Genomic DNA, 19414 nt, shown 5'->3' with positions numbered 1-19414 from the left:
TTCTCAGTGTGGAGACCTAAGCTTCCGTCAGCTGAACCGGGGCCCGTTGCTGTATCGCATACCGAGGGAAATGCTACTATTTCTCTGAGGCCGAAAGGAACTGGACCTACAGCCTGACCTACTGCTCTGCGCTCAGCGCCTCCCTGGCTGAGATCAACAGTGAGCAGGAAATGGTGAGAGATGCTCGAATTGCAACGTTCTGGTCTTGGCTCAGCAGCTGCTGCAGGAGAACCTGGGCTCGAGGAGCAGCTCTGAGTAAATGAGCTTCCAGTTGCTGAATGTCAGGCCTGGCTGGCTGGCCCGGGGCACCTCTAGTGTCCGTGTCTGACTGCAGGGATCACTCGCTGTCAGCCCTCTCAAAAGGAGACCGCCCCTCTCGAGGGCAAGGCAGGCTTGAGTGTCTTCTGGGTGGCATCGGGCCAAAGGGGTACTGAGATCCCAGATTGACTTGAAGAGCCAGTGCTCTTGGGTAGCCAGATGAGGATGGGGGGGGCTCCTCTTAGCCCTGGCCCCTTCTGGCTGAGGATTTGGTGGCTCTTCTCTCATCCCTGGCCCTTCCCAGCATCCCTTATTGAGATCAGCTGGGCTCTTTCCTTCCCCTTCCCCTGTGATGGGGAGGGGAGCTCAGCTGTTCTCTAAGGCGAGGCGAGGTTTGGGATGGGAAAGTTAATACTGAATTACCCAGAGCTGGGCAAGAGGGAGGTGAAAATCCCCAGCCGTTCCCTGAAAACAGAGCCCTTCAGTGTATACCTGTGAGTCTCTGGTGCACAGAGCCTGTGCTCTGACCCCACCTCTCCCTCTGCTGTTTTTAGGCTTTCCTGCTGCGCTATAAAGGCAAATTTGACCACTGGATTGGCCTCCGGAGGGACCCTGGGCAGCTCTGGAAATGGGCCAATGGCACCAAATTCAACAACCTGTAAGTCCTCTGTGAATTCCCTGGGCTTTGGGTCCCTGGCGTCTGAGATAGTGAGTTCAGCCGACTCACCAGTCAGTGCTATGTACTCTGTGTATTAGTGATGGGTGGAAGCAAGTGTTGTCTGCTGGGAGACTGGCCAAAGCTTTCAGATCTGTCTGGCTTTAGTGGGGCCATCTGCGTTAAAGATGCACATCTGATAGTCACAAATGCTGAGTGCCTGGGGCTGCCATGAGAAGTGGGGTACAGTAGAGATGGCCCAGACGACATCCCAAGAGGGATTTCAGTGGGATCTGGGAGGGATCAAATAACCAACCCCCAGTTGAGCCGATAGCAGGGTTTGACCCTGGACCATCAGCACTGAAAGAACGGCAGAGTAGGTCACGCTGGGGGGAGGGGCACTACATGTCCAGGAAAGCATAGAGTAAAGAACAGTAAAAATCTTAAACGAACCCAACTGTATCCTGGCATCTCTAAGAACAGGAATTCCACACTTGAAGAATAAGAATCTAGCAGCAGGAATATACTACTGACCAGGATGGTGACTGTGAAATTCACCGAGATTAGAGAGGCTACAAAAGCAGAAAACCCAATAATAATGGGGGTTTTCAACTATCCCCATATGATTAGAGATATGGAACAGCTTCCATAGGAGGGGAGACGACTAAGGGGGGGATATAGGAGGTCGATAAAATCATGAGTGGCGTCGAGAAAGTGAAGAGGGAAGTGTTATTTACGCCTTCACGTACCGCAAGGCCTAGCGGTCACACAATTAAATGAATAGGCAGCAGGTCTGACACAAACAAAAGGAAGTATTTCTTCACACAACACAGTCAACCTGTGGAGCTTGTTGCCAGGGGATGTTGTGAAGGCCAAGAGTATAACTCTGTTCAAACAAGAAGTAGATAAGTTCACAGAGGATAGCTCGACCAGTTCCTATCAGCCAGGATGGTCAGGGATGCAACCCCATGCTCTGAGTGTCCATATACATCTGACTGCCAGAAGCTGGGTGTGAATGGGATGGATCACTCGATACTGACCCTGTTCTGTTCATTCCCTCGGAAGCACCTACCGCTGGCCAGTATCGCAGGACAGGACACTGGGCTAGATGGACCATTGGTCTCACCCATGTGGCCAGTCTTGTGTACTTACAGCTGAATGGTGTTTTTAAAAAAGCCCTTTGCGATTGATGGGAAGCTGGAAAATGTGCCCAGAGGAGGCTTAGGAAACAAGTCACTTGATGACCTGTTGTTTGATCCCAGTCAGATATTTTCACATATTCCAGCAAGGATGCCCTAATGTAGGCAGCAGTCTGTCTTTGTGATTGCATCATGAGCCCATCTGTTAGCAGGCCTGTTTGGGGTCTGTCCACACCACAGCTGGCACCATGCCACTGCAGAGAAACTAAATGAATTCTTTGCAGCAGTCTTCATGGCTGAGCATGTGAGGGAGATTCCCAAACCTGAGCCATCCTTTTTAGGTGACAAATCTGAGGAACTGTCCCAGATTGAGATGTCATTAGAGGAGGTTTTGGAACAAATTGAGAAACTAAACAGTAACAAGTCACCAGGACCAGGAACTCAAAGGTGAAATTGCAGGACTACTAACTGTAGTCTGTAACCTATCATTGAAATCCGCTTCTGTACCCGATGACTGGAGGATAGCTACTGTGACGCCAGTTTACCTGAACTGGGTAAACAGGCATCTCAGTGGGGTGTTAACCCTGAAATCTGCCACCCTGCGGGTGCCCACCCCAGCAGAAGGCTCTGGGTGCATCATTGCCATCCCATCAGAGCTCTTCTGGGGTGATGCTGGTGGGGGAGCCACCCACAGCCATCTGCTCAGGTGGTTTTGGGCTGGGCTCTCCCTTCTCTGGGACAGATCTCACCCCGAGCCAGAGGCTGGTGGCCTGAGGGCAGGGAGATCCCGGCCTGCCCAAAGAGTAGTGCTGGGCCTCCTCCCAGCCCAGCACATGGCTACTGTGAGAGGCCAGGATGGGACCATGGGGGAGGATTTGCCTGTGGGCCTGGATCCCACCCTGTTCCCAGGTGGGAAGCGCTGGCCTCCAGCTCTCACGGGAAGCTCTGTGTGAGTGGCTGGGGTCACCCCATGGCCGCTGGGTTTGTGCTGCTGGCATTTCACTCCAGCCACCCCCTGCAATACAGCCTGTACTGACAGGCCTCTGGCCTGAGAGCTGATGTAAACTGTCCAGGGAGACCTGGACCCAGCTCTTCTGTGAGGCGTTACTGCTACTCCTCGCCACGCTGAGAGTCACCTGGAACCTGTGCCCGGGGCAGTTTGGGTGGGTTGGGCCTGCAGGGGCCCATCCAGACCCAGCTGGGTGTGTGGTGGGGGGGAGAGTAGGACCTGGGTTAATGCCCACCCAGCATAAATGGTCCATGGAGGTCAGTTGATCTTCAAACCTTTCCTGGCCTTGCTGCCCCACTGCCCCCTTTCTAGCTGGGGCCTGTGGCAGGTGCAGGAAGGGGAATCGTGAGGGGCTGTGAGTGCAGCAGCTCCCTGCACTGTGCGAGAGCGTCTCTCCCTGCCTGTGACTGATGGGAAATGTCCAACTCCTACCTGACACCAGCTCCCTGGCTTCTCTCTTGCAGGTTTCCAATAGGAGAAGGAGGAGACCGCGCGTATCTGAATGGTGTGAGTGCGGTCAGCAGCTTGCGATGCGCCAGTGAGAGACCCTGGATCTGCACCAAACCCGACGCATTTACACAGGCACAGGAGGCTGCCGTGGAAGGGGCTGGTAACAACAGTATTATAGAATCTAGCCCTGGAAAAGCCTGACTGTGATTTCTTGTGACCATCACATCTGAGCAATTCCAGAATATCAGGGAATGCTCTGCGCATCACTGGGTTACTTCCCTGTCTGGCCATCTGTGTATTGTGTGCCTGATGTCGGATGTCTCTTTGCACACTGAGCCAGGTGCAAAATTAGATTGCAAAATCCACAGAAAAGGAAATCTACAGGAAGAAACTTACAGCACGGGGCTGTGTGTGTGTCCATCTGTGGTGTTTAAGCATAAAGACAAAGGATCGGTCTGATCTCTCTCGGTGTGCAGAGACATACTGGATCCTTCCCCTCGGAGACAAACTGACGGTATGCATGTCTCCTAAAAGAAGGGTCCGAGCCTGCCTGGCTGTAAAGTGCTGCAAGGATTTCGGGTGAGCTGTACTTGGTTAGACAGGAGAATACCTTGTTAGTTCAGTCTAGGCTCTAGAACGCATGTTAGGACTTTGTTATATGTAACCATTTGTTTCCAACACTTTCACTCGACTCTTGGCTTTGTTGAACTGAGGCGTGATTTCGCTGTGAGCCTATGGCAGCGCTGTGTGTTACGTGGAGCAGTGATCTGAGCTGGAGCTGGTAAGCTGGGGCCGAGGATGTGACTGTTCCTTTGGAAACAGTGAATCTGTGAATACTACCGGTGCCCAGGGGACCAGGGACTGGATGCTCCAGACAGATTCTCAAAGGACTTGAGGGCAGAGTGGGCCTATTGCTACCCTGCAGTGACGGCAGGCCCAGCAGCGAGTGCGTGTGGCCAGTGGAGTTGGGGAGCTGACCCCTGGCAGGCACAGACAAGGCTCCCTCAGGCAAAGGGCAGGTGGTGGCGAGGTGCCTCCCAGCCCCGGGTACCCGGGTACATTGCAGGGTATTAACTTACTGCAGGTTTGGGGCAGTTAAAAATTACACCCCAAGGCCCCAGCCCAGTGAGGAGGACCGAGGAGAAGAACTGTGACTGCGAGGGGCACCTGAGTCCCAGCACCGCCCAGAGTTCCGCTCTACTAGCTAAAAGTTCTAAGACTCCATTCCTGGTCTATCCCCGGCAAAGACAGAATATAGACAGACACACAGACCCTTTGTTTCTCTCCCTCCTCCCAGCTTTTGAAAGTATCTTGTCTCCTCATTGGTCATTTTGGTCAGGTGCCAGTGAGGTTACCTTTAGCTTCTTAACCCTTTACAGGTGAGCGGAGATTTCCTCTGGCCAGGAGGGATTTTAAAGGGGTTTACCCTTCCCTTTATATTTATGACACGCCCCCCAAATCTCAGCTAGGGTGAAACACTGGCTGGGATTTCTTCCTGGAGCTCTAGGACAAACAGAGTTAATAAGACGCATGCATCTCTAAATATACTACCAAGTACATAAAGACTAACAATATTTTCTACATCTCAAGGACGATTTTAACCAGTTGATTCTGGGAAACTTTCACGGGAGAGTGCATCAGCCACTTTGTTAGAAGCTCCTGAGATGTGTTGGATGTCGAAATCAAAATCTTGGAGAGCTAAACTCCACCGAAGAAGTTTTTTGTTAGTTTCTTTGACGGTGTGAAGCCACTTCAGTGCAGCATGGTCGGTTTGCAGGGGGAAACGCCGTCCCCAAACATATGGGCGTAGCTTTTCCAGAGCGTAGACAATGGCGTAACATTCTTTTTCGGTGGTTGACCAGTTGCTTTCCCTCTCAGACAGTTTTTTGCTGAGAAACACTACAGGGTGGAATTCTTGATCAGGTCCTTTCTGCATTAAAACTGCTCCCACACCACGCTCGGACGCATCTGTGGTTACTAGGAACGGTTTGTCAAAGTCTGGGGCCCTTAGTACAGGGTCAGACATGAGTGTCGCTTTAAGCTTGTTAAAGGCCTTCTGACACTTTTCGGTCCACTGAACAGCATTTGGCTGTTTGTTTTTGGTTAGGTCTGTCAGTGGGGCGGCGATTTGGCTATAGTGCGGTACAAATCGTCTGTAATAACCGGCCAAGCCTAAGAAGGATTGAACCTGTTTCTTTGACTTTGGGACAGGCCACTTTTGGATAGCATCCACTTTGGCCTGTAGGGGGCTGATAGTTCCTTGACCCACCTGGTGTCCAAGGTAAGTCACTCTGTTTAGGCCTATTTGACACTTCTTAGCCTTAACAGTTAGTCCTGCCTCCCTTATGCGCTCAAGGACTTTTTGTAGATGTTCTAGGTGGTCTGCCCAGGAATCCGAAAATGTGGCCACATCGTCAAGGTAGGCGACTGCATATTCTCCTAATCCCGCTAGGAGACCATCTACAAGTCTTTGGAAGGTGGCGGGTGCATTTCGCAGCCCGAAAGGGAGTACATTAAATTCATACAGCCCGAGATGTGTGGTGAAGGCTGACCTTTCCTTGGCAGATTCATCTAGCGGTACCTGCCAGTACCCCTTGGTTAAGTCCAAGGCAGAGATGAACTGGGCCTGTCCCAGTTTCTCTAATAGTTCATCTGTGCGTGGCATTGGATAGTTGTCTGGGCGAGTTACAGCATTTAGCTTACGGTAGTCCACGCAAAAACGTATTTCCCCATCTGATTTGGGAACTAGAACCACTGGAGATGCCCATGCACTTTCAGAGGGGCGGATTACACCCATCTGTGACATATCCTGGATCTCCCGTTCTATAGCAGTTTTAGCTTGAGGAGACACTCGGTAAGGTTGGACCCTAATTGGGTGAGCATTACCTGTGTCAATGGAGTGGTATGCCCGTTCAGTCAGTCCTGGGGTGGCTGAGAACGCTGGCGCGTAGCTAGTGCACAGCTCCTGGAACTGCTGTCGCTGCATACGCCCAAGGGTCATGGAGAGGTTCACCTCTTCCACACCACCAGCACATTTTCCTTCGTAGTAGACACCTTCAGGCCACTCAGCGTCGTCTCCTCCCTGGGCTGTAAACTGACAAACCCTTAATTCTCTGCAATAAAAGGGCTTTAGAGAATTAATATGGTACACCTTAGGTTTTCGGTTGGAGGTGGGGAATGGTATGAGATAATTAACAGCTCCCAGGCGCTCCTGGACCGTGAATGGCCCTTCCCACGATGCTTCCATTTTATGGGCCTGGAGCGCCTTTAAGACCATGACCTGGTCCCCTACTTTGAAGGAACGCTCTCTGGCATGTTTATCATACCAGGCTTTTTGCTCTTTTTGAGCATCCTGTAAGTTTTCTTTAGCAAGGGCTAAAGAGGTTCAGAGGGTGTTTTGTAGGTTGGTTACAAAGTCCAGAATGTTAGTTCCTGGAGAAGGTGTAAATCCCTCCCATTGCTGCTTCACCAACTGCAATGGCCCCTTAACCTCACGGCCATATACAAGTTCAAATGGGGAAAACCCTAAACTGGAGTGTGGTACAGCTCTGTAGGCAAAGAGCAACTGCTGCAACACTAGGTCCCAATCATTGGAGTGCTCACTTACGAATTTACGTATCATGGCCCCCAAAGTTCCATTAAACTTCTCCACCATGCCATTTGTTTGATGGTGGTAAGGAGTGGCAACCAAGTGATTTACCCCATGAGCTTCCCAAAGGTTTTTCATAGTTCCTGCCAGGAATTTAGTCCCTGCATCTGTGAGGATGTCGGAGGGCCAACCTACCCTGGCAAAAATGTCTGCTAGTGCCTGGCACACACTTTTAGCCCTGGTGTTGCTTAGAGCTACTGCTTCCGGCCATCGGGTGGCAAAATCCGTGAAGGTCAGTATGTACTGCTTTCCTCTGGGTGTCTTTTTCGGAAAAGGACCCAGAATATCCACAGCTACTCGCTGAAATGGAACTTCAATGATGGGGAGTGGCTGGAGAGGGGCTTTGACCTGGTCTTGGGGCTTTCCCACTCTTTGGCACACCTCACAAGACTGGACATAGGTAGAAACATCCTTGCCCATTCCCTCCCAGTGGAATGAGCCCCCCAAATGGTCTTTGGTCCTGTTCACCCCAGCATGGCCACTAGGGTGATCATGGGCTAAGCTCAAGAGCTTGGCCCGGTATTTAGTTGGAACTACCAACTGTCTCTGAGGATGCCAGTCTTCCTGGTGCCCACCAGAAAGAGTTTCCTTGTATAAAAGTCCTCTTTCTACAACAAACCTGGATCGATTAGAAGAGCTGAGAGGCGGTGGGTTGCTCCATGCCGCCGTCCAAGCTCTCTGGAGGCTTTCATCTGCTTCCTGTTCGGTCTGGAACTGTTCCCTTGATGCTGGAGACATCAGTTCCTCATTGGATTGTGGACCTAGGCTTGGTCCCTCTGGAAGCGATATAGGGGATGGAGCTGTTTCTGTTGACTGTGAACCGCTCTCCGCTGGTGCACTATGTTGGGATTCAGGCTCCGGCTGAGCCTCTTGTGTCGGGTTATCGGCTGCTGCCAGTTCAGGGTCGGTGGGGCCCTCTGGTGTTGAGGTTGCAAGTACTGGATTCAGTGCTGACAATGGGTCTGGTGTTGGTTGTTCGGCTGGTTCCGGTTCTGGGACTGGTTCCGTCTGGGTCTCTGGGACTGGATCCACTACTGCTGTTGCAGACATTGGCCTGGGGTCCGGGTCCATCACCTCTGACCGGGTCCTGATAGAAGTTTCCGGAACAGAGCTAGGCCTCACGGCTTGTTTAGCCTGGCTGCGGGTGACCGTTCCCACCCTCTTGGCCTGCTTCACATGATTGGCCAAGTCTTCCCCCAACAGCATGGGGATGGGATAATCATCATAGACTGCAAAAGTCCACATTCCTGACCAGCCCTTGTACTGGACAGGCAACTTGGCTGTAGGCAAATCGAAAGAGTTGGACTTGAAGGGTTGAATCGTCACTTGGATCTCTGGATTGATTAAATTGGGGTCCACTAAGGAAGCATGGATAGCTGACACTTGTGCTCCGGTGTCCCTCCACGCGGTGACCTTCTTCCCGCCCACACTCACAGTTTCCCTCCGCTCCAAGGGTATCTGGGAGGTATCTGGGCCTGTGGACCTCTGGTGTGATTCCGGTGCAATGAACTGTAATCTGTTGGGGTTCTTGGGGCAGTTGGCCTTTACATGCCCCAGCTCGTTACATTTAAAACATCGTCCAGCTGACGGATCACTGGGGCGAGGAGGGTTGCTGGAGAACGGGGTGGTGGGACGATAAGGGGTCTGGAGGGTTCTTTGGGAGGTAGGTGGGGCTTTGGGCGGCCCCCGGTAATAGGGTGGGGTCTGGGGTTGTCCCTTCTGGTCTCCGCTCCAACTGCGACCAGTTTTCTTCTTCTCTGCCACCTCCACCCACCTGGCTCCAATCTCTCCTGCCTCAATTACAGTTTTGGGCTTCCCATCTAGGATGGATCTTTCTATTTCCTCAGGAACACCCTCTAAGAATTGTTCCATTTGCATGAGGAAGGGCACATCTACTGGAGATTCAACACTTGCTCCTGATATCCAGGCATCCCAATGTTTCACAGTGTGGTAGGCATGTCGGGTAAATGACACGTCTGGTTTCCACCTTAGGGCTCTGAACCTCCGACGAGAATGCTCGGGTGTTATCCCCATTCTGACTCTCGCCTTGGATTTAAACAGTTCATACTCGTTCATGTGTTCTCTAGGCATTTCAGCCGCCACCTCAGCTAAGGGTCCACTGAGCTGTGGCCTCAGCTCTACCATGTATTGGTCGGTAGAGATGCTGTACCCAAGGCAGGCCCTTTCGAAGTTTTCTAAGAAGGCCTCAGTATCATCACCTGCCTTGTAGGTGGGGAACTTTCTGGGATGGGAAGTGGTACCTGGAGAAGGATTGCTAGGGTTTGTTGGTATATTCTGCTGAGCCTTTATCTTCTCCACCTCCTCCACATGCTTCCTCTCTTTTTCCTTCTCCTCCTCCACATGCTTCCTTGCCTCCATTTCCCTCTTGGGGGCAGCTTCCTGTACCTCCTTCTCCAGCCGCATGAGTTCTATCTGTCTTTCATGTTCCCTTTGTTTTTCCTCAGCCTGAAATTTGGCTAATTCCAGCTGTAGTCGAGCCGCGGATTTTGTCATTCTAACCTCTCTGTTTTTAACTAACTTTACACCCGAGGTTTAGAAATAAACAAACAAAACTTGGCTGTAAAATTTTGCTGTGCTGGAATAGAATACCTATTCTCTGATAGTGATTGTCAGCCTACAGAAAAAGACAATTCCCTTGTCTCTGCTCTGGGCCCAAATCAAAGCAAAAAACCTCCAACTACTTGGAAACCTGCTTACCCAGCTCAAAGAAAAAGCAAATGGGTAGAACACACCCCCCCTATTTACTTTTAGGGAAAAAAAATAAAACTCTGGCTTGGAAGACTGTGAATTTCCCTGCAGGAGTTAAGTACCCTGCCTCCAGGCAAAGAAAACCTGCAATTCACAAAGATAATCCCCTTTTGTCTCTGCTTGGCCACAAAGCAGAGATAAAACAAGCTGCTTTCAGTTTCAGCTGCTTTTTGGACTTCCTTTCCAAAGGAAAAAAAAATTCCTTTTTAAAATCTGTATTTCTAGTTCAAAAAATCTCAACTGGATTTCAAAATGATTTCAGGTTAATCCCACCACTATGCCACCATGTCAAGGTTCCTCCCCCACTCTGAACTCTAGGGTACAGATGTGGGGACCTGCATGAAAAACCTCCTAAGCTTATCTTTACCAGCTTAGGTCAAAACTTCCCCAAGGTACAAAATATTCCACCCTTTGTCCTTGGATTGGCCGCTACCACCACCAAACAAATACTGGTTACTGGGGAAGAGCTGTTTGGACACGTCTTTCCCCCCAAAATACTTCCCAAAATCTTGCACCCCACTTTCTGGACAAGGTTGGGTAAAAAGCCTCACCAATTTGCCTAGGTGACTACAGACCCAGACCCTTGGATCCTAAGAACAATGAACAATCCTCCCGACACTTACACCCACCCTTTCCTGGGAAATGTTGGATAAAAAGCCTCACCAATTTGCCTAGGTGACTACAGACCCAGACCCTTGGATCTGAGAACAATGAAAAAGCATTCAGTTTTCTTACAAGAAGACTTTTAATAAAAATAGAAGTAATTAGAAATAAGAAATCCCCCCTGTAAAATCAGGATGGTAGATACCTTACAGGGTAATTAGATTCAAAACATAGAGAACCCCTCTAGGCAAAGTTAAGTTACAAAAAAGATACACAGACAGAAATAGTTATTCTATTCAGCACAATTCTTTTCTCAGCCATTTAAAGAAATCATAATCTAACACGTACCTAGCTAGATTACTTACTAAAAGTTCTAAGACTCCATTCCTCGTCTATCCCCGGCAAAGACAGAATATAGACAGACACACAGACCCTTTGTTTCTCTCCCTCCTCCCAGCTTTTGAAAGTATCTTGTCTCCTCATTGGTCATTTTGGTCAGGTGCCAGCGAGGTTACCTTTAGCTTCTTAACCCTTTACAGGTGAGAGGAGATTTCCTCTGGCCAGGAGGGATTTTAAAGGGGTTTACCCTTCCCTTTATATTTATGACACACCCCAAGGCCCCAGTCCAGTGAGGAGGACGGAGGAGAGGAACTGTGACTGTGGGGGGGGCACCTGAGTCCCAGCACCGCCCAGAGTTCTGCTCTGCCTAAAGCCACAGTCCCACCCTGTGAGTAGGGCTTTACCAAATTCATGACCATGAAAAATGCATCACAGACTGTGAAATCTGGTCTCCCCTGTGCAATCTTGCTGTGGGGGTGGGGGTGGGGGAAATATGTCACAGTACTGCCACCCTTACGTCTACGCTGCCTTCAGAGCTGGGTGGCCAGAGAGCAGCAGCTGCTGGTCTGGTGCCCAGCTCTGAAGGCAGCACTGCTGCCAGCAACAGTGCAGAAGTGAGGGTGGCATGGGGGGGGGGAAGGGCCAACCTTATGGGTGGGTGATGCGGGCAACTGCCCAGAGGACGGTGGTCAGGAGGAAACCCCGCCAACCGCCAGCTCCAGGCCCTTTTAACCTCTGAGTGCTGGACCCTGGAACGGGGGAGGGGCAGGGCTGGGAGTGTCCTGGGCAGGGGCTCCTACCATGTGCCAGGCTCTAGCTGCAAGTTCGGGCTGGGCTGGGGAGGAACAGGACCTCGTCCCCTGCATGGGCTGCTCCCAGGGCCAGATCAGAGCCACCGCCAGGAACCTCCCCCAGCAGCAGAAAGCTCCGTGGCTGCCGGCCGGGAGCCCAGTTCTGAAGGTAGCACCACTGCCAGGAGCAGTGCTGAAGTAAGGGGAGCAATACCGTGACACCCCTCCCCCAATAGCCTTGAGACCGCCCCCCCCCCCCCCCATGACCCTCTTCTGGGATGGGATCCACACAGTTACAACAGGGTGACATTTCAGATTGAAATAGCTAAAACTGTGAAATTTAAAAGACTTTTAAAAATCTCATGACCATGAAATTTATCAACTGGATGGGTGAATTTGGTAGGGCCATACCCATGAAACTGAACAGGGGGGTACTTCACATTACAGATACACAAATGTGGATCCTCAGTTGCACTGTTTATATCACGGCCGCTTCTTTCTGGCAGATCCATTTGAGCTCCGCGGCACACGTCTCAGACAGAACCTGGCTGCCTTTTATCCACCCGCAGCTGTTCCCATCAGCAGAGCCTGAGAAGCTGCAGAGTGAGAGAGAGTCCGTGTCACTGTGGGTCCCTGAAACAAGGAAAGGGCCAGGGGTGAGTCTTTCCTCCCCCTCCCCCTAATGGGAAGCTGGGCTCTGGTGTTGTCCTTCATCTCTAACTTTCCTGCAGAGCGTCAGTCGAGAAGACGTCCCAGGCTGTGAGGTGAGTTAGGGCAGTGGCTCTCAACCTTTCCAGACCACTGCACCCCTTTCAGGAGTCTGATTTGTCTTGCGTACCCCAAGTTTCACCTGACTTAAAAACGACTTGCTTAGAAAATCAGACCTAAAAATACAAATGTTGCCACAGCCACTATTGCTGAAAAATTGCTGACTCTCATTTGTACCACACAATTATAAAATAAATCCATTGGAAATAAGTATTGTACTTACATGTCAGGGTGTAGCGTATAGAACAGTGTAAACAAGTCAGTGTCTGTCTGAAATTTTAGTTTGCACTGACTTCGCTAGTGCTTTTTATGTAGCCCGTTGTAAAACTAGACCAATATCTAGATGAGTTGACCTACTCCTCGGAAGACCTCTGTGTACCCCAGGGATACATGTAGCCCTGCTTGAGACCCACAGAGTTAGGGGGTCTGGAGCAAGGACCATACGAGGCTGAATCCCATGGGGTTGGTGACCTAGTACTTGTTCATTGGAAGCGCCACCTTGATCTCCTACATCTCAGCTTTCCTTTAAAAACAAAGTCTGATGGGTGAGAGGAAACCTGCACCGTGAGACCTGGGTAATGGGACAGCTGCAGGGAGCTGAGGACTTGTCCCGATGAACGGTTAGGGCTGGATTCACAAAGAGACTTAAGAGGCTAATGGCCACTTCAGACACCTCCATCCCAGAACCGCATCCCCCTGGGATTCACCAAACCCCAGCTCAGTTGCCACCAAACCCTGGAAGTGACTGAACTTGCTCGGTGCCTCAATTTTCTGAGTCAAAGTTTACGAGGTGTCTGTGTGCACCCTGAGCACCTGTGCTGCTCCCTCCCTCTAGGCTGCTGGCTGCCTAAGCCCCAGTACGATCCAGGAGCCAGTCTCCGCCTGACTTGCCTTGGGGCCCCAAGCCAGTGGGCATGTTCAAAGGACCCGTACCAGCTTGGGCCTCACAGGTGAGCATCCACAGACTGGCAGCGAGGAGCATGCAGCCGATGAATGCATCCGATGAAGTGAGCTGTAGCTCACGAAAGCTTATGCTCAAATAAATTGGTTAGTCTCTAAGGTGCCACAAGTCCTCCTTTTCTTTTTGCGCATACAGACTAACACGGCTGCTACTCTGAAACCAGAGAGGAGCAAGCGCTTCCTGGTAACATTTAGCCCAGGGGTTCTGGCACTCACCTGGAAAGTAGGAGACCCCAACTCAAGTCCCCCTTGTAGCTGGGTAGGAGAAGGGATTTGAACAGGCGTCTCTCACCTCTTAGGAGTAGGCTCACGCCACTGAGCTAGTGGACAGTCTGAGGTGGTGGTGGTGGTGGGGGGGTCCCTTATTCTCTCCTGTTAACCCTGTTCCAGACTCGGGATGAAGAGTGATTGGAGCAGACAGACTAACTGTCACCTCGGGGCATGATGCAGAGAGATGATTTCTAGCCCCCACATTTCACTTCTAAAAGGGGAACCACAAAACCATGTGGATGCTTGTTGGATGGAAATTGCACAGAGCTGTCACCAGGGTCAAATGTCTCCTAGTATCACAGACACGACTTAAAAACAGCATGAGAGGCTCAGACGAGGGGCTTGTCTACACTCACAGCGCTGCAGTGAAGACGCTACCTACGCTGACCAGAGAGCTTCTCCCATCAGCAGAGCCAATCCCCCTCCCCAAGGGCCATAGCTATGGTGACAGGAGAAGCGCTCCCCTCAACGTAGCGCTGTCTACACTGGGGGTGAGGTCAGGATACCTGCATCGCTTGGGGGGTGGATTTTTCACACCCTTGAGCAGCATAGTTATACCGTCATAAGTCTGTAATGTAGACCGGGTCTAAGGGCAGGTCTACACTACCCGCCGGAAATGCAGGTAGTGATCTATCTATTGGGGGTCAATTTATCACGTCTAGTCTAGACGCGATAAATCGAACCCTGAGCGCTCTCCCGTCGACTCCGGCACTCCAGCGCCGCGAGAGGTGCAGGCGGAGTGGAGGGGGGAGTGCCGTGAAGATGCCAAGGTTAGTCGAGCTAGATACGTCCACTTCAGCTATGCTAGTCTCCTAGCTGAAGTTGCATATCTTAGGTCGATCCCCCCGCACACACACACACCCAGTGTAGACCAGGGCTAAGTGTGTACCCCAAATAAAAAAAGACAGGAGGAGGAGCAAAAAAATGCTATCCTGGCTAAACAGCAGAGTAATGGAGGCCATTAGAGGCAAAAAGCATCCTTGAAAAACTGGAAGTCTAAACCTAATGAGGAAACTAGGACGGAGCACAAACTCCAGCAAGTAAATTGTAAAGTATAAGGAGGCAGGCCAAGGAAGAGTTTGAGAAGCAACTTCCTAAAGATGCAAAACCTAAAAAAATTAAGTACATTAGAAGTAGGAAAATATAAGGTCCCTCACCAAAGGCTTTTAAGCAAAGGAAGCTGTCATGGGATAAGGGGGAAGGTCCTCTCATGGATCAGTAACTGGTTAAAAGATAGGAAACAACAGGAATAAATGCTCAGTTTTCACCATGGAAAGAGGAAAATAGCTGGGTCCCCTCAGGATAAGTACAGTTATATCCATATACAACTGCTTCTACCGCTATCGCTTATGCCAGCTCCCCGATCCCCCTAAGCTACACTGCTCTACACACAGAGCTATTGGTAGAACTGCCGTTACACCAGGGCCTTTGCTGGCACCCCTCTGTTAGGGAAATACCCTTAGCCCACGTAGTTACGCTGGGAAGACTTTTCAGTGTAGACCAGGCCTCAGACAGACGCTGGACATTTAACACGAGCAAGTTATACAATGGGAGCTTTCCCCAAACATCTCAAAGAGTAAACGTCAAGCAGCACTCACCGCACTGGATCTAATGGGGAACCGTCCACCCAGGTCCACTTCCCTCCTGGGGGTGTCACTTTAAGGCCAATCCAGATGTGGTTTGCATCTTGTACAACATCTTGTATGAAATCCTGTGATGGGCAAAGCAGAGGGGGTGGGGATGAGTATCCTGTAACATGCTAGAATTCCCTTAGTGATCCCATGAAGTGCCTGCTCTCTCCTTCAGTAGCTCTGCCCATAATGCCAGCAGGAGACCCCACCAGCCCCTGAGTTAGTTCACCCTCTCCCCTGGGTGGGCAGGGTCCCAGTGCAGGTAAACGTGGCTCTCTCTATGCAGACATGGTAACATCAGCACCAGTCCTTGGTGGCACAGGGTGAGCTGGCCCTTTAAGGGAGTCCTGGGTTGAGCCTCACCTGTGACTAGGTGCCCCTGGGCTCAGAGGCAAAGGTGATGGAAGCAGGTGACCAGGAGCCAGGCCTGGTGGGGCTACAAGGGCAGCCAGTCTGGGCAGGGAGAGATTTGATGGGGTAGGAGGTTTGTGTGATTAGCTCTATGCAGAAGGGCTCTGCTGAGCTCTCAGACAGAGGGCCTGGGAGTGAAACGCCTGCAAGAGCCAGCTGGGCAGTCTGGGGTGGGAAAGCTGTAGGGTTCTTGTTCTGAACTGTATGTTAATAAGCCAGAGCCCCAGAAGGGGAGAAAACACCCCAGTGTGCAGTTTGATTGGGGTGGGGGTGGGGGGTAGAGTCAGGCTACCCTGGGATTGTAACTAGTGACACACGTCTTTCTCCAGCTGGAGTTGGATGAGCCTGTATTTTATGTTACCATCTCCTCCCGGTTCTGGGTCACGAGCATGCGAGAGCTCTTCCCCGAGCAGTCGTCACGGCTCCCAGTCCAGTCTTTACGCTCCTTAGACAGCCAGTAGCACTTGTCCCCATGCAGCAGCCGGTCCCTGGGGCAGAGTTTGCACCCGGATCCCTCTGGAGGGAGAGATGAGAACTGAGGTGTCATTAATTCTGAACCTTCAAACTACAGCTGGATGAAAACTCTTGTTCAAAGTTGTTTTTTAATGGAAAATGCCATTTTGACCCAAATGAAAGTTTTTATTCTGATTGCCATTTTTCATTTTTTGATGGGGGAGTGGACTTAAAATGGAAATACTGGTTTTGAGGGTGGGAGGGAGGATTTCATTCATTTTTGGAGGGGAAATAAACATTTACTCTTAACAGTTCCCTCCATTTGAAAAGTGGAGGAGGACTTTCACTTTTCTGCTTCCTTCAAAGGACATCAAAGTGTCATTTCTTTTCACGTTTTTCATGAACGAGGCTTACACTGTATCCGCTCTAGTTCTAGACATTGCTGAAGTGTCCCCTACAGTTGTGTAAAAAGCAGGGCTGTCAATTAATCGCCGTTAACTCACGTGATTAACTCAAAAAATCAACTGTGATTAAAAAAATTAATCGTGATTAATCTCACTGTTAAACAATAGAATACCAATTGAAATTGATTAAATATTTTTGGATGTTTTTCTACATTTGCAAATATATTGATTGCTATTACAACACCGAACACAAAGGGCACAGTGCTCACTTTACATGATTATTTTTGATTACAAATATTTGCACTGTAAAAATGATAAAAGAAATAGTATTTTTCAATTCACCTCATACAAGTCCTGTAGTGCAATCTCTTTATCATGAAAGTGTAACTTACAGATGTGGATTTTTTTCTTACATAACTGCACTCAAAAACGAAACACTGTAAAACTTTAGAGCCTACAAGTCCAGTCAGTCCTACTTCTTGTTCAGCCAATCGCTAAGACAACCAAGTTTTGTTTACATTGACAGGAGATACTGCTGCCCCCTTCTTATTTACAATGTCACCTGAAAGTGAGAACAGGCATTCGCATGGCACTTTTGTAGCCGGCATTGCAAGGTATTTATGTGCCAGATATGCTAAACATTCATCTCTCCCTTCATGCTTCGGCCACCATTCCAGAGGACATGCTTCCATGCTGATAATGCTCGTTAAAAAAAATAAATGCGTTAATTAAATTTGTGATTGAACTCCTTGGGGGAGAATTGTAGGTCTCCTGTTCTGTTTTACCCACATTCTGCCCTATAGTTCATGCTATAGCAGTCTCGGCTGATGACCCAACACATGTTCATTTAAAGAACACTTTCACAGCAGATTTGACAAAATGCAAAGAAGGTACCAGTGTGAGATTTCTAAAGATAGATTCAGCACTCAAGCCAAGGTTTAAGAATCTGAAGTCCCTTCCAAAATCTGATCGGGACGGGGTGTGGAGCATGCTGTCAGATGTCTTCAAAGAGCAACACTCTGATACGGAAACTACAGAACCCAAACCACCAAAAAAGAAAATCAACCCTCTGCTGGTGGCATCTGACTCAGATGATGAAAATGAACATGCCTCGGTCTGCTCTGCCATGGATCGTTATTGAGCAGAACCCCTCATCAGCATGGACGCATGGCCTCCGGAATGGTGGTTTAAGCATGGAGGGACATATGAATCTTTAGCGCATCTGGCACATAAATATCTTGTGATGCCGGCTACAACAGTGCCAGGCGAACGTCTGTTCCCACTTTCAGGTCATATTGTAAATAAGAAGTGGGCAACATTATCTCCTGCAAATTGTAAGCAAACTTGTTTGTCTGAGCGATTGGCTGAAGTAGGACTGAGTGGACTTGTAGGCTTGAAAGTTTTACATTGTTTTATTTTTGAATGCAGTTATTTTTTGCACATAATGCTACATTTGTAAGTTCAACTTTCATGATAAAGAGATTGCACTCCAGTACTTGTATTAGGTGAATTGAAATATTCTCTTTCTTTTGTTTTTTACAGTGCAAATATTGGTAACCAAAAATATAAAGTGAGCACCGTACACTTTGTATTCCGTTGGAATTGAAATCAATATATTTGAAAATGTAGAAACCATCCAAAAATATTTAAAGAAATGATATTCTCTTATGGTTTAACAGTGCGATTAAGCGCGATTAATTTTTTTAATCGCTTGCCAGCCCTAGTAAAAAGCCTTCAGGCTCAATGTAGTAGTGAGGGCTTTTCTCAGGGTCAGCACTCAAACAGCCGGGCACGCTGTAGGTCAGGAAAGCAAGGTGCTGGGAGGCCAGAGAGGAGAGAATTCACTCCAAGTCTTTACACGGAGTTGCTCTCTTACGAATCATCTGCTCTAACTCAGTCACAAGTTCTGGGCTCGATGCAGGAATTACCGGCTGGGAGAAATCTCTGGCTTGGTGCATTCAAATGTAATTCCTTGAGGTTTGACCGTGTGAGCTTATAAAAGCTGAACAGAGTCAGACCCAGGCTGTTTCCCAATGGGAAACCTCAAGGGAAACTCAGTGTTGAAACAAATAAGAAGGATGACACCCCCGACTAAGGCAGAACTGAACCTAGAGACTCAACCTGGCAGCTGGGGGCGCTGTACCTCTGCTGGTGTCAGGATTCAGCTGGGAATTAAAAGCAAGGTCCCATTGTGGTCATTACAAATCCTATGGCTCTTCTTTAATGGTGGAGATCTGAGTCGGTTCAAATGACAGTTCGGGGGACTACAATTTGCCTCTCTCAAATGCCCTGTGAAATTCCAATAGGTGAGTGGATTCTGCTTCAACCATTCCCCTAAGACATCGTCTGCCCGTGTTGTGTGCTGCTGAACAGTTGTGGAGTTTCACTCCAGAGGTGGCTGCATGTCAGTAGTGGGGGGAAAGGATTCCCATGAGTATGACAAGCACTTTGGGATCCAACCTCTAGAGCAGTTGTATTCTTTATTACACTATTGTTATGATTGTCTGTGCTCCAGCAATGGGAATTCCTCGTCCCACTAGAGGTCACTGCTGCTCCTCTGCACAAACGGCTGAGAATTACTTATTGTGCTTCGCCTGCACACTCCCTGGGGAAAGGATTGTCTTTCTGTGATGTGTTTTTGATGGCGTCTGGCACAATGGGGCCTCCATCCCTGAGGCAGGACTGCAGTGGAAAGAAATAGGGTAGAGCTGAGAGGTCCTGTCCTGGATCGGGTTAGGGGTTGGTCTAGGGATGCTGCGCACAGATAGTAAGACAATCTCTGCCACAAAGAGCTCCCAGCCTAAACATCTGATGTGAAACGAGTGGAGAGAAAGAGGAGGACGGCAACAAGGCAA

This window comes from Natator depressus, chromosome 14 (assembly GCF_965152275.1).
Source record: "Natator depressus isolate rNatDep1 chromosome 14, rNatDep2.hap1, whole genome shotgun sequence".
NCBI classification, from domain to species: domain Eukaryota; kingdom Metazoa; phylum Chordata; order Testudines; family Cheloniidae; genus Natator; species Natator depressus.
The sequence above is the reverse complement of the archived record's forward strand: the minus strand, read 5'-3'. Positions refer to the sequence as shown.